Below are 17,593 nucleotides of genomic sequence, written 5' to 3'. Positions count from 1 at the left end.
AATGACTGATTTATACGTGTATGTTCATACCAAAGGGATAGCCTATTAAAAAAAACGGCCAAGTGCGAGTCGGACTCGCCCACCGAGGGTTCCGTACAAACTTTCTTTCAAACTACCTAGTAAAAATAATCTCATATTTTCATATAACTCTAATGACTTGACTAGAAGACATAAGTATAGGCACTAATGAGTATTATAGTGTATAGCGCCATCTCCCGGTCAATTTGCTAACTAATTTGCGCGACCTGGTTTTTCAGGGATAATTCTTTATAATGTTAACCGATTTAAACAGTTTTTACTTTATTGGACAGAAGATGGTTTACGTAACATCTCGTATTAATTTGAAGAACGATATACATCCGCAAGGGTGAGTAAATTGAAAGTAAAAATCTGAAAAGTTTTTTGTGAATTAAAAAAAAAGTATTCAAAATACAAACACGATTATATTTTTCCTGTAATATATAGCATAAAATCAATGTTTACTAAAATTTTCATAATTTTTCGTTGGTAAACTTCGGAGATAAGGGGGGGGGGGACGGTATTTTTACATTTTCAAAAATATACTTTCTATTTGTAGAGGTTTACAATGTTCACAACTATTCCAAATTTCAAGTTGATAGCATTAGTAGTTCTCGAGATATTTAGGAATGTGACAGACGGACAGACAGACGGACAGAGTCGCACCATAAGGGTTCCTGTTGTACCTTTTTGGTACGGAACCCTAAAAAGCCTACTAGTATATACAGCTTCATATTTCGACTTATTTCGTTTAAAAATAGAAAAACATTAACTAAGAAAAAAACCTGTTAATAAATATACTCGTAGGCCAACAAACACAATTTTTGTTTCAAAATGAATCGACAGCTTATCTTTGGAAATTACAAAGTCGCAGAAGATATAGTTACTTAGTACCTTTTAAAATATTTTATTTTGTATCCACATTTATTGTTTTAAAGTATATCTTTCTAGCTGTATAAGTAATGAAACCGTAGTAAATCAAATTTATTACGGACTATAATAAATGGTTCCCACATCGTCGGGTAAACAATACAATGAACTTAATTGGAACTAAAATTAAATGTTTCATTCAGAAAAAGTCATTGTTTGTTTTGAGTCGAATGACTTATAGAAGGTAATTAATGGATGTTAGTACGATTTATTTGTTTAACGTGTGTTACCACGTCGCAATATTTATGATAAATAATCCAAATACATGTACCTAATATTTCTGTAAAACCGTTGAAATGTGATCAAAGTTATGTTAATGATTAAAGGAGATTAAAGGAGATTAAAGGTTAATGCTAAACAAATTTCCCCAGGTACAAACTGAGAAATCGCGAAATCCTGTACTATAAACGTAAATCATATACCCAATCTAATACAGCATCCAGGAATAGACATATACATACATACATATTTTTCTCCATTTGTATATCAACCTCCAGGGGAATTTCTATAACAATTTTATTAAATTTTAGACAATAGGGACACAAACCCTAAATCTTTCACTCAATTCGTGTGCTTGGAATGATGACCGTAGTTATGAATCAAAATTATCCTAATACAGCGCCCCTTCCAGGGTCAATCTTCCATATCATTACATCTTACGTTAATATTGTAAAATAGACACTAACGTACCTAACAATCAATTGTATTGTGCAAGTTTTTTCCCGTCGGAACATAAATCAAGATATTATCTGTCAATTTAAAATAAGGCATGTTCGAAATGGGTCGTTGAACCGGCGCGCGCGGCGAAATGCCCGTTTCCGAACGCTTGCGCAAGCCGCGATGGGGCCTAAAGATTATTTTTAAATATTTTACCGACTGGAATATTACACACTAAAATCTTTCTGTAAACCAACAATTATTTAACATGTAAACTATAGGTATAAAACTCAAATGGATCTCTTAAAAATTATAAATATGTATACAGCCTTCAATAATTTTACCCCTTCTTTTATTACAGGGTGCAATGATGAAGATCTTCGAAAATTAGCAAGACAAGTATCTCCGCCGGACTGAAGAGCACCTCAACACTCGAGCAAAGACCAAGAACAATTCTATACAGCTAAAGCAGATGGAACCTTAAATCTGTACCTCACACCGTGACCAGATAGTCAAGCGCTCACTTTTAAGTTTTGACTGGCTGTTGACCAGAAAATGCGTTAAAGTACGCATTTTCTGGTCAACTGTCAGCTCACCTCAGGTCAGCTGTCAACTTTTGAGCTACAATATTTTGCACTACGCCTCTTACTATACTTTTATTTATGATTTGACCTGTAAAATATGTATATATTTTGTATTTTCCCATTGAAAGCGAGTCCCTAGATACCGATAGATACTAGATACATACAAAACAGATATACAAAGAGTCATCTATTGAGCTCCAGGGTCGATCATCTTCACTTACCTTCCACTAAACAATAAATGCTGGTTCCTCCCAATCAATGCAAATCATACATTTATATTTTCGAACGAACGACTTTAACTTCACAGAAATCGGTGTGAAGTACACACTCGCTTATTTTTTTCTTTGTTAAATATAATTCATTATATTCCGACAAAGTTAAAGTTTGTAGGAGCTGAAGTAGCAATACAGAATTATTGTTACAATTTTGTTAAATATTTAAGTACTCGTGCATCGAATTCGTTGACAAGTAAAACGTTCTTTAACATCCTGCTAGTGTATTAATAACTTCAACACATATAAATATTTTACTAATCAACTTTACTAATCAGTTCATGTATAAGAATATTGGAAATTGTAACTAATAATATCAATTTCAACGTTATTTTACATGGACTTTTTTAACATTATTTAAAGACCATAAGGGAGTCCAAAAGACGACCAGATGGGGAAACTCGAACAATTAGATTATTATTTTAAAACGTAGCAACAGAGATATATTTATTATTCTGATTCCATTATATTCAGATAGATATTGTTAAGCGATATTCTTACAAATAAATAGAACATTACATTACAATACAAGTGCAGAAAAGGAATCTCGAAACGAGTGGAGATAAATAAAAACATCCCGAAGAGAGTGTTTTAAGTCGACACGAGTTATAAATTTCCTCTTCGCACGTATATTGTATGACGTATTTCAGTACATACGACCCTTTGAAGATTCGACATAGGCACTTAAAGTAGGTACCACTTCTCACAGTAGTGCGATAAAGTACCACCATATGTAACAGAAATAAATAATTCACTCGATTTCAGTACCGTTTTAAATAAATTGGTCAATATCTGTTCCAAATCTCGTGTCTCCTGGACTCCCCATCGGTCAAAAGCTTTGCAAAACGTGTGTTTGATCTCTTTATGGATAATAATAATTGTTATTTATGATTTTAATGCCATATTACGGTATAATTTTCCCTAGTTAGTAAGTTAGGGTAAGAAACCTATTTTTTTACTTACAAAATGCACCAGAAAAATCGACGTATTCTCGTATTTGACTATAAGGAAAATACTGACCATGTTTTTATGTTTGTTCACAAGTATATTCTCAAGAGTTGGTACGAAATAGGAATGAGTTAACGAAATATGTACACTGAGAGAAAATACAACCAGTTTTCATGTTCGTTCAACAAGTTTTTTGGTTAAAATAGCGCCTACGTGCTCTTTGGTTCAAACAACAAGCTACTTGTCATTTGAATCGGCAATATATTTGAATCAACAAGTCGATTTTATAAAAACAACCTGACACATATTGTTTTAAACATACGTTTGGATGATTCAAACGGATAAACCGCAACAAGTCGAACTTGTTAAATTCACAATGCAAATTTCTCTCAGTGTACGTATGTGACAGATTAACCAATAAAATAGTGTCTCTTGACAGTTACGATACTGATGCAGGTGTTATTCACCAAATAAGTTTATTTCATTATATTCATGCCAACTCTTGTGACTGGACCTGTACCGACACAAAGCTAATAAATACCTAATGGTTTTATTTTTAGTTATGTATAAATTATCTGGCCAGTACAAAATGGCGATATTTTGAGTTATTGCAATACTTCCAGATTAGGATATTCCTATGTTCTAAGCGTAAAAGGAGGCCCGTGTTATTACAGAATTTTGCATAACTAAAATTTTGTCACTTCACATCAATGACACCTACTTAATAATTAGGTCATGAAAAACACGATGAAATTACGTATTTAAATATGTATACACTATACATATTATTATTCATGAAGAAAGAAGTAAAATTAATTTATATTGAATGACCTGCAGTTCATATGTTAAAGATCTAGGTAGTTGATAAAAAATATAAAATTCAGAACCAAAAACATGAGGTGCCTTATTTTAGTGACATAATTTCGAATTCTTCAAAAAATTGCAATGTTACTTAGAAAAGTTAGGATAGCTATAACTAATGACTTATTTTTAAGAGAAACAGTCACAACATATCTAAGTAGGTTAAGCAATTTTGTATGCATTTATTGTTTGTATGTACTATCAGCTGCAAATGTGCATGGCGAATTCATCAATGAATTCATTCATAATTTCTCCATGCACTTTCAGCTATTGCAGTTTGATTAGTCATAACACCTTTAAACGGAAAGCTCGACTAATATCAAAAAGTTAAATCGAAAAGCTAGTTCTTTGTCTTAAAAACTTAGTGACTTCTATCGATATGTCAATGTTTTTGGGCGCTCTCTGCCTTAATAGCCGGGTCCACACAGAGCGAGGCAAGTTCCTCGCGCGGCAAACGTGCTCTGTAGACGTTTCTCGGCCGAGGCAGCGCATGCGTTTTGCTCGGTCGAGCAATCTGCCTTGACCGAGGCAAGTCTACATTGGCGCGAGGTAAAAAAAAATTTTTTTTTAATCAGTAGTGACACTAAAATCAGTAGTGACAATAAAGAAGCATAGACCAACTGTAGAACACCTGTGTAACAAAGAAAATGTAAATCCTGTGTAAACTTGTAACGCAGAAACGACCATACGCGCGTGCTAATACGATAATTTGAAGCAGCGACTAACAAGATTGACAATCGCGATTAATCGCTTCGGATTGCTAGATAAATCATTTGGAGGCATTTTAATCAAAATTACGTAGAAAGTGCCTCTTAATATACGAGCTTAATTATATTGTTTAGAAACACGACTCTATATTTTGAATTTATTAACCGTATTAATAAGTAACACTATTAAAACGATAATTTTCTCGGAGGTTCAAATTGAAAAAAAAAGCTAACATTTTGAATCTTTGATTTACTTATCATTTCACACTGGTTTATAAAATTTAAAGAATATTTATGTATGTTTATAAGTATTTCTCAAATAGGAAGGGTAATAGGCTGATCTAATCTGCTTTTTTCCAAACATACCTATAACATACCAGCATAATCTATCAGCGTACCTACCCTTCCTGTTTGAAAAATAATATAATTCCAAATAACTCTCGCTTAGAATACTATAGCTTAATCCTATTTGTCATATTTTATGATACCTTTTATTATTATTGTCATTAGTTGGTACTTTTTTTAATGAATGTTGTCAGTCTCAAGATAAAATTGTAATAATTACATAAGAAATAATAAACGAATGATATCGAATTAATAGTTTTAATTGCTTACCATCTTTGAAATAATGTACTTACAGTCAGATGTAGAAAGAAATCGGCGCTGGAAGTCGTCAACAATAAGCTGAGATTAGACCATATCGTCGCACCTGCTTTGAGGACTTCTTGTTTGTATACTTCTAGACTTCCTTTTTTGTGAATTTGCGAAAAAAAACTATACTGCGGGGTCGTTTCTGCATCTGACCCTACCCAGTGTGCCCACCTATAACCATACGTACAAATATATATACAATCACGCCTGTATCCCATAAAGGGGTAGGCAGAGCACATGACTACTCAAGTTTCAGTGCCACTTCCAGCAAACAAGGGGCTGCAAGAAAACGAAAATTATGATGTGACATTGCATTTCGGTGACAGGTTTCCAACCTCTTGCTGACGCCGCAATTTAACCCATAGTTGACTTCTACGACAACCACGGGAAAAAAACGTGAAATTATTAACCCGTTACCACACGGGCAAAGCCTATTACCACCTCTGTATTTATGTCTAGGTACAGTAGGTACATACATACAGAGGTATTTATAGTTGACCGATTATCTGTGACAAAATTAAGGTCCCATAAGAATTAAGAAATAAAGAGTGCACAACTTATAAAATGCAAGGGCGCTGCAATCGCCCAGCATGTTACAGAAAACATTGTTTACATCTCTACGTCAACATCTCTGCGGAGCAATTTCGCTATTTCTCAATAGATGGCGCAGTGTGGTGAACTTAACAAATAGTAAGTATATGGCGATGGCGTTTTATTCTATGTATAGTCAACTTTATTAACTCTCGTTAGGCTTCCATTTTTTACCGTATGATGAAATTATATTCGCCAGGTACATACATAGATTAAATATATACAAGTGTAGGTACCAAATATTGAACAAAACATAGCTATTTACTCCACTCTATCTTCAATAAGTACTGTAACGTCTTACCCAGGGTAAACTCAAAGAAATAATAGAAAGTTACTTCAATAAAATTATTGACTCTACTCAAGCTCTAATACTTACCATGAATTCAATATTTGAAATTATAATAATGAGGGGAGTAATCTACGAGGGTGAAGTATAAAATAAACAAAGATTAGATACTAACAAACTTTGATTTATTGTATCCTTAATCATTTATATTTTTGTCAGAAAATAATTACTATAACTCTGTATTCAATTAAGTCTGATTAGGACCTATTTGAATACACCGCCTTCATTACTAGGGCCAAGTCCCTACGTCAGGAAAAGTAGACGGGAACAAAAACCTGACTGCCCAAGTTTAACCTGTACACAAGCATAATAAAATATGTTACAGATAAAGAAATAACGCATATTAAAATATACAGACAGTATATGGCAAAATCATCTAGGGTAATATAGACTAACGTCATGACAAGTAGTAACCAAAGCTCCTGAGGTGTGAGACATGTTAGCGATACAACCAGTGATATGTTCCAACAAGCATAATTCGTATCCTAAAGCGATCTAATTATTTATTAATTACAGACAAAGGTAGAATTAAATACTCCTAAATGTACGGCATAATCAATGCAGCTATAATCCTATAAAATTATATTGTGGTTTATAATTTATTATAAAACCACGATAACAATGAAAGTCATTAATGGTGTTTGGTTAAAATATTGGTTTATAAACACTGTTGAACGATAGTGAAATTTAGAGATAAATTGAGATATATGAAATATGTTTGTTGAGATTCAAGTTAAATAACATATTAATATGTTATAAGATCAATAAACCTGACAGGTAGATCTGGCTTATGACTAAATTAATATTCATTTATATCAATAAATAAAATAGCTGGTTGCAGTCAACGTTAAGGCAAGCTTGAAATCTCATAAAATTATCATGCATAAGTCGTTATTATGGGTACTACAAATATGTCTAGCCGCAAGCCCCTACGTGAACGCATCAATACGCATGGTATTATAGTCACTTGGACCCGCATCGTCTGCAATACCATAGACCCGTCGTCTACATGGACTACGTCACGTAAGGTTCAGACTAAAGAGTACTGAAACCGGGACCAAATAAGTAAGTATATGACATGAGCACCCATAAACGATCATAAACAAGACAATGATATAAGCGTTGCCCTTGATATCATGAGATCAGCCATTTCATTATGCATAGATCTGTAACATCACGCAAAAGTAAAATAAAACTGTTTATTAAATTAAGCCAGTTGAATAAGACGTTATTACGGAATTTCATGATATTTCATGAAATTCGAGGACAAAAATAATAATATTATAAACCATTATTCCTGCTTATTAAATGCTATTGTGGGATTTTCAGTCTGGGTTTTTTTTTTAACCATAAGATAAACAAGACCAGTATCTATAAACGTGATTTAGACATGATGTTTTTATTAACATCTATAGCACGCTTATATTGGTCAAACAAAATATATCATGAAAAAATATATATATATATTTTAGACTTGGTTGGTTGGGTAGGGATCTGGCTTTTGTAACTCCGACTATAATTGTATATTATGTATAAAGAATAGTTGTTTGCAATTCACTGAAAGGCCAGGCTGTGATTCTTATAAAATTACTATGCATACGTCACCTCTATAGACAACTATGTCAACCAAAGTCCTACATGAAGCACTCCACACGCTACCAGAAATATATTACATACAAATACAATCATTATGGGCCCTACCTAGCCCGGGTGTATGTTACATAGTAACTTGCATAATTTTGCAAACCCTTGGGTAATAATATCGATCATGCAACCATAATGAATTCGCCATTTACTCGACTGTCCGAGTATTTTTAGACGTGTAATTGGCTATAATACGTTTCAGTATGAACCCTAAACCCTTTTTTTCATGAAAGTGCCTCATGTGAATACAGTAGCGAGTACAGTAGATAGTTAATCGACAAATAGTGTCCAAGAGAGACTATAAACACAGCAATAATATAAAACTGACCGACAACGTCCTAGAACCACTCATTCTTTATTTCCTTACAGATACAAAGTACTGCAAATCATTTAGGATTATTGAAATAATATAAATAAAAGCCAGTGGAAAAGGATTTGATTAAATTACCCATTACCACAAAAATGCCAAGCATTTTCAATACAGGCCTAATTCCAGGTTGAATCATACTAAATATCTTACTAACTAATTTTTGTCCTCATTACCGAGGTATGGCCAAACCAAGACTCAGTAATAATTGAGTTTCATTGAAGAGGTAAAGGGGTTAGCGCTCCTCCAATAGATTATATTATCGTTGGCCCCGATACAAGACTATCTCATCCATATAAAAATATATAGTTGTTTAATATATACAGGAGTCTTAGACGACTTGTACCAGTAAACGATGAATACAATTATCGTCAACCGGAGGTTAATAACTTATTATAAGGATCTAAACGGCTTTTGTGTGTGATATCCGGCCAGATTCCGATAATGAGCCATATAACAGTCCATGATCACACGCGTCTCTAATATAGTAGAGGGGAGGTTAGTAAACGTTTTGTATGAATCATAAGATTACTACAAACAAGATACTTAGTAGCTCCACTACACGTGTTACGCCACCGTAGCCCTCCCTTTTCAAAGATTACTTTCAGTGGGTACGTGACCTAAGGAGAAGCCCTCTTCAAAGAAACAGAGACGGGGGCCCTATAATAAAACACATGGTTCGTATTTCCTCAACCTGGAATAGAACCATCGCTCAGCTTAATATTACATGAATATAAATTTGGGTAGTACCGAAACCTTTGTCATAGCTGGAATAAGTCAATATGAAGACAGTTCCAGATATAACTAAAATTACCTCATTGTCAAAACAGCCACATGTATAATAAAGCCACTGTGACCGGTTTCAACAACTACAAATTAGCAAATAAATATAATATTATTTCAAATGAACGTATCGGCCGCACGAATGACTTGATTCAAAATGACACGTGAATTGGGTACGTATAAAATTCGAATTATAGAATATCACACCCACAATAGCATTTCATGACTCCTGAACTTCATAGCATAATAGCTGTTTGCGAATCATGCTGACTCGAAATTGAAGTTTAAATAAGACCATAAATATCTATGCCAATCTGTTTAATGAAAGATGCGCTAATAATAAATATAACATTACACCTTAGCAATGTCATTGTAATGCACTGATAATGATTCATGATTCGCAACCAGCCAAGGCTGAATTAACGTGTGTGAAGTATAGATATCGGAATAGCTTGAAGCTATGTATGTATTCTTATGTATTTAAATATTATTCTTATAGTGAAATAAATGTGAATTGTTATATTAGAACTTGAATACGAAATATATTGGATAAACGCCTACATAACTATATGGTACCTAACATCTTACATCTAAAATGAATACGTTATCATGATCATTAAGTAGGTGTCAAATATTATTAATTATCAAACAGATGGCTTTACCAGATAATCAAAGGGTCTCGCAATATCAATAATAGAGTCAGGAATAACTTCATTTGTCATGAGAAACGTCTACTTTCACAGTCAATGACTAGACATGTAAATCAATAGTTATCATTAATAAATACGTGTGTGGCTGAACCGCAATAATGGAAATATACAAATATGCTTAACACGTGTCTTAATCTTAAACAAATATGCCGCAATCAATCTAATCATAAGTAAATAAAACGTACCTAACGTCAAAACTACCCCGCCTAAAATCTCGGAACACGCGGTATAGTTACATTCTACGCAAGTAAGTAAATCATCTAGGTCGCCGCATAGACTATAGCGTCAGGGTTGACGGCCGCTGTCCGAAGATCTCACGGTTCATGACGATGAAGACGGAGTGGCTCACGCGTAGCTCGTTGTAAAGAAGCTTGCGTCTGACGCCCGTCGTAGCAGAGGAGGCCCATCGTAGCGCCGTAGTAAAGCTCTGCATGTCGCCGATGGCATCAGGCTCGCACCCGCAACCGCTCGTGAACCGGAAATAGAAATATAATTGTGTTTATAACATATCTAAATATTTGTTCCTGAGTCAGGGATATTTTCTATGTATGTAAGTATTTATATTTTATATATATAAGTCATTGTCTGAGTTCCCACAAGACAATCCTTCGACCTAGCAGGACTAATCTGTAAAAGTGTACCATAATATCTATTTATTTATTTTATTTTATTAGTTTAGTTTGATAGTTCCGATTAAAATAAAACGTGAAACCTATAAATACTGCACAATGTAATAAGATAGTTAAGAATATGGGCATTACCTTTACACCCTAGAGTGATCATCATTTCGATATTTAATTATAAATTATAATCATACCATAAATGGGACATCAATATTAAATTACTTCTCTTAATTAAATAAATAATAAATTACCGTTTACAGCACGATCCAGGCTTAGATTATGCTCAGTATGACGACCTAGGGGAGTATGTCAAATTTTACACAAAATATGAAATCAATCAATCATGATTAAGAGAAATATCAATTCAGAACCAACGCACCGTTTGTATTGTTTTCGGTAATACTCCATTTTGCATTTACACGTCCTAGTCACGGCGCCTTGGCTAGATGCCGACGGGGAGCACCTTGGCCTGATGTATTTTGTATGCGGCCAAGAGGACGATAACGTGACGCAGGCTGGAGCACCCAGGAACATCCATGTAGACTCGCATGTCCATGTAGAAGGGTCCTCAAGGCCTCTCGATACACTGGTAGAATGGAGAACTTGTAATCCGCTGACAGATGTGCTCGTCGATTCTCCTCGCCCATGGACCGAGAATTTGAGAAATAAACAATTTAAATAATATAGTAAATAAAGGATTGCAATTACCTACAACGTCCGTTTATTTCAAATCCTATAGGTACTATTTATTTACGTTTATTTATATTAGGTGATATTACGATTAAAGTAACTACTTGATAAATTTATGGACGTTTGAATGAAACAACTTAACGCTACCTAAAACTTTATCGGACACATCTACAATTTAAGTAAACCACCGAAAACCATACATACACTACTCAGTTCTATAATCAAATTGAATGTAATAATTATGTCGTACCCGTTATAAAAATCACGCAGATAAACAAATCACTAGTAGCACCAGAAGGCTGCAAGCACACTGCCGCTATTTATAGAACTATCTACTTCTACCGTATCTGTACACGTAACTATATAGACACCTACTCTACAACATATTACCAAATATAACACACACATGATTGCAATTTACTTCTACAAACCCTGGTAAATATTACAAAATCACGCGGGTAATCATATCGCTAGTAATATTAAAAAGGTTGCAAATACATGACCGGTTTTTATGATATTACTATTCCCCTACAGCTTCTACGCGTATAAGGGACAGACTACTATAAACATACATACTTTGAGACTTACTTCCGTGAAACTATTAGTGCCTACGACAAATCTTGGGATTAGTTGTCAAAGCGGACCCCAAGCTTCCATGAGCCGTGGCAAATGCCGAGATAACGCAAGGAGGATAATGATGACGTGAAACTTACTTCCGTGAAACTAGTGCCTACGCCAACTCTTGGGATTAGTTGTCAAAGCGGACCCCAAGCTCCCATGAGCCGTGGCAAATGCCGAGATAACGCAAGGAGGATAATGATGACGTTGAAACTTACTTCCGTGAAACTAGTGACTACGCCAAATCTTGGGATTAGTTGTCAAAGCGGACCCCAAGCTCCCATGAGCCGTGGCAAATGCCGAGATAACGCAAGGAGGATAATGATGACGTTGAAACTTACTTCCGTGAAACTAGTGCCTATGCCAAATCTTGGGATTAGTTGTCAAAGCGGACCCCAAGCTCCCATGAGCCGTGGCAAATGCCGAGATAACGCAAGGAGGATAATGATGACGTTGAAACTTACTTCCGTGAAACTAGTGCCTATGCCAAATCTTGGGATTAGTTGTCAAAGCGGACCCCAAGCTCCCATGAGCCGTGGCAAATGCCGAGATAACGCAAGGAGGATAATGATGACTTTGAGACTTACTTTCAACTCCGATTGTACGCACTAACCCAATAATACGTTCACTCTTCATAATCGTTCCCGAACTCCGACCCACGTATATTATTTATAAATCGTCAAAACACAAACAAGTATCCGTTACACTGTTAAAAAATCAAACTAAACTGAGAATATTCACTTCGAACGTTATAGCATAGCTGGCAAACTAAAACAATCAACAAGATTTAATTTATTGCAAAATACAAGGTATAAGCTAACGTGACCTATGGAACTACCCGCCATTCATTCAAGACAAATATTACGTTCTGTTTTCACTACGCCCATTATGTTTTGTTTATGCTATGACGAACTATATCAAACCAAATACAATCCTACTAATAAATACGCGGTCACTATAACCTATGGATGTGCACAAAGTTGATTAACAACCAACAACTCAATATTTAAATTAACGTACCATGCCAGTGTTATCCAATGTCACGTCCACCTCGAAGTAGGTAGACTTACGTGGCTCCACTCGCCCACGTGAATGTAGAAGCCCCAACCATGTGCCGTCTATCTTTGACACAAGCTCTGTCCTAGTCTCCCTCACAAGGCGATAGCAATTAGATACTCGCATCCATGTTAGGACTATATGACGTGTCTCGGTCAGCATGCCTTCAGGTTTAATAATACTGAATACTCACAGTAATCATGACGCTAATGATAAGTAGTCGTTGTGGAAGCTGCCTCGATAGCCACGCTGTCTTTGGAATTCCTCACGAAGATAATAGGTAGCACGTAGATATTTACGCCCATAGTTAACTATGTAACTTACATTTCAACCGACATGGCTGCAGACTATTCAACAGTGACCCAGATCTTACAGATGGTGTGCTGTAAAGGAAATAGATAAGGAACCTGAACACTCACAGTAACCCCGGCGGAACCAGTGAAACGTAGCTCTTTTGAAACCCCATGGCGGCATGATGCTGTCTTTCGCGCCAACGCTCAGTTTGCCACGACATGCCGCATGCAATGTCTCGCCCGTCACAGCCGTTGGTTTTCTTCATCCTTTGAATCTTCTGATGGCGGATGCTAGACCTCGTATCTGTAAACAAGCTTATTACACGTTTTCCTTACAAACTAACACTCACAGAATTCCCTACTGTCTCGACGCTCTGCCGACGGAAAAAGCCCCTAAAATCTCCTTTCCCTTTGTTTTATGCCTTCTCTCTTAACGGTCCCTCACTCGGTCTTACATCCGCTTCCCCCTCTTGTTTTCACCAATCCCTCATCGGACTTATCAAAATACCGTGTCCTGATTGGTCAATATCTTCAATGTTAACATAAGATTGGTGGTTATAGATTCCCGCGCAATTGAATCGATCTCCCGGCATTACTTTAATAAGAAAGTCAGTAAAATAGAAGATTATTAATTATTTTGTTGAACAAAGATTAGATTAAATAATTTATTTTAAATGTTTACGTTAAGTCCGCAGGGTAGCAATCAATGAATCAAAACGAATCGACCTAATAGTTCCCTACACCATTCATAGATGGCGTTCAATTGAGCGTCGCGTCTACAATCCCAAGATAACGCGCGAAATTCAATATTGAAAAGTTAAATTATCTAACTGAATTAAAACGTTAAATAATTGACTGTAGATGTCGGTCTGTTACAATCGCCCTTAGTATATTTACGAAGTTTACCGGAGTAATAATACTAACTTTATATAACAACTGACATCGCAAGTAATATCTAGATAGCAACGAGCTACATAATGTGACCTGATAGAAGAAATATATGCTAGAGACCTTTAAAACAGATTTAGTAAAGTAACGAAAGCTCAACCCACTTTAATTTGTTTTATTGAAATTAACAGCTGTATAATTAACAGAACTATTACTAAAACCGAACACACTAAATCACATGATCACTTCAAAATATTAATTATAAATTAGAGTCTGATGAAACCTACTCTGTTTGTTTAAGTATCAATAAGTTTTAAATGATGTTTTAAATGGGACGCGAGACGTATTAATTGAGGACAATTATATGAAAACAAACAAGTTGCTGGAGCCGGACTATACAGGAAATCGAATTAACCGTGATTCCGCTATGTTGCTCTATTCTGACTATTAGTAATTAATAACGTAGAGAAAAACCCAATTACAAAATATTATTAAGAACTAAAATTGGTGAAGGGAATATAATTAACCTAAAATACACAGAATTTTAAACGCAAAGCAAAATATAGAATTAAAATTTGGAACAAATGGAAACTAATTGTTATATTTTACAAAACTAAAATGTACGACGATGAGCATAATTTGGTAATTAATATAGATCAACCTATACTATATAATCCATTTTAAATTGGAAATGCTGGAAGTAAGAATCAACATCGTATTTTACGAAAGAAATCAATTTAAGTTGATGATATTATGTAATGGATTTAATTTAATTTACTTTTTATTTTATTTTTTATAAGCATAGATACAAAAGACTTATCCCTGACGACTCTTAAGTACTGTTTTACCTTTATCAACAAAATCCAATCCAAAATAAAATTGCTAAATTTAACCAACAACCCCACTTACAACAAAATTAACAATGAAAATAGATGTATGTCCTGATATAAACTATGTAGAATGCAAGAAGAAGTCTATATATATGCATTATTAGTATTAAATAGTAAATTTTAGACTATGACAAACATGATAAGGTAAAACAACTATTAAATGTTCCGACGTAGATGAAGAACCCGAAGAATATTGAATTAAAATGACAGTTAGATAATATAGAATTAATAATGATAGACAGTTAAATATAAAACTAATTAAAAGAGGCTCGCGGAGTGAGCAGTGCAACGTGAATGAAATACATAATATAAAATCATTAATAAAAAGTGATTTGTTTCTTAGTTTAACTTGTAATGGGCTAAACTCAAAAATAAAAAAAAATGGAGCAAAATAATATAAATACCTACAGAAATATCCTAGAAAGTGGGACAAATATGAAATATACGTTCAATTTTATTCAGTTTATATTATGAATTAATTTAACAACCTAGAAAGAAGTAGACACGTTAAGACTCAATAACAACTAACCCACGATACGGACTTTAAATTAATAACATGAAGCTCAAGATATCTCCTTTTTTTTTTCAAAATAATAATAAATACACGATAAGTTTGAAAACACATGTATGCTGAACCCCTGAATGTAAAAGACATCGTGTAGAAGACACTTGGAATTCTGACTTAATTTAAAATGAGACTAAAATCTAATCAAAATATGAATAGAAAAGACAAAAGTTCCCATATGAATTTAAATAAACCGTCTAGAAGAAACTAGTTAAATATCTTGTTCTAAAAATCTCGATAAAGGGAGTAGAGGCATGAACTAATTTTAACAATTAATTTAAATTAATCAATAAATGAAATGCGTTGGAAACTATGTACAGAATAATCAACTAAATGAAAGAAATATATCATTTTACACATTCAAGATAACACACATAAGAACTTACCAACAAAACCATTATCGCTGAAAGTAATAAAATCGTATTATCACACACAATAAAAATATAATAGCAGATTCAGTAATTGACGCTACTAATACTAATACAAAGTTTTTTTTTTTTATTTAATTTTTTTATTTTAACTAACTAAGCAAAAGCAAATTATTTGGAGATTCTACTGATAAAATTAAAATATATATTTTTTTTTCGATTAAAGAAATACTTTGAATTGAGCAAAAAAGAAAGAATTTAGGAATCTACTAAAATAATTATCCTACGATTAAGGTAAAGAGGCAAAACTCGTTGAAAAAGAAATGTAAAATTTATAGAATTCTAATAAGCAACCGTTACAAAAGTTATTCTTTCCTTTTATTTCCACTACCGACTTTTCCAGTTCTATAATAATTTAATGATAAATTAACCAATAAAATGATGCTGCAAATCAACGGAAAACAGAATTCTGAAATAAACACATATCATTATAAAATAACTTGGAAGAACATCCATCTGTGAAAAAGGAAACATTAAATTCAGTGCAAAACATATCAAAACGGAAGACAGTATTCATCCCAAATTAATATTAGGATATAAGATCTGAAAAGAAAATGCTTGTTAGAACACAGTACAACCACATAACATATCTCACTTTAGACCTCAGACCATTGCACGAACATCAAATTGTGCCTAATGAAAGGCACGAAAACAAAATAATAATAATAATGTATAATCCTGGACACGGCCTAAACCATATTGTAACGTCTTACCCAGGGTAAACTCAAAGAAATAATAGAAAGTTACTTCAATAAAATTATTGACTCTACTCAAGCTCTAATACTTACCATGAATTCAATATTTGAAATTATAATAATGAGGGGAGTAATCTACGAGGGTGAAGTATAAAATAAACAAAGATTAGATACTAACAAACTTTGATTTATTGTATCCTTAATCATTTATATTTTTGTCAGAAAATAATTACTATAACTCTGTATTCAATTAAGTCTGATTAGGACCTATTTGAATACACCGCCTTCATTACTAGGGCCAAGTCCCTACGTCAGGAAAAGTAGACGGGAACAAAAACCTGACTGCCCAAGTTTAACCTGTACACAAGCATAATAAAATATGTTACAGATAAAGAAATAACGCATATTAAAATATACAGACAGTATATGGCAAAATCATCTAGGGTAATATAGACTAACGTCATGACAAGTAGTAACCAAAGCTCCTGAGGTGTGAGACATGTTAGCGATACAACCAGTGATATGTTCCAACAAGCATAATTCGTATCCTAAAGCGATCTAATTATTTATTAATTACAGACAAAGGTAGAATTAAATACTCCTAAATGTACGGCATAATCAATGCAGCTATAATCCTATAAAATTATATTGTGGTTTATAATTTATTATAAAACCACGATAACAATGAAAGTCATTAATGGTGTTTGGTTAAAATATTGGTTTATAAACACTGTTGAACGATAGTGAAATTTAGAGATAAATTGAGATATATGAAATA

The 17,593-nt window shown here is 33.9% G+C and overlaps 1 protein-coding gene across 1 annotated transcript in view; it reads left to right on the top strand.

Moving 5' to 3' along the window:
- LOC125234236 overlaps positions 1-3,674 on the top strand; it is a 180,641-nt gene extending 176,967 nt beyond the window's left edge. Inside the window, 1 exon segment of the mRNA XM_048140445.1 lies at positions 1,967-3,674. The gene's annotated coding sequence lies outside the window, so the exon portion shown is untranslated.
- Positions 3,675-17,593: the final 13,919 nt, after the last annotated feature.

Source organism: Leguminivora glycinivorella, chromosome 2 (assembly GCF_023078275.1).
Source record: "Leguminivora glycinivorella isolate SPB_JAAS2020 chromosome 2, LegGlyc_1.1, whole genome shotgun sequence".
NCBI lineage: Eukaryota > Metazoa > Arthropoda > Insecta > Lepidoptera > Tortricidae > Leguminivora > Leguminivora glycinivorella.
Note: the sequence above shows the minus strand (reverse complement) of the source record. Positions and strands in the feature narration are given on the sequence as shown.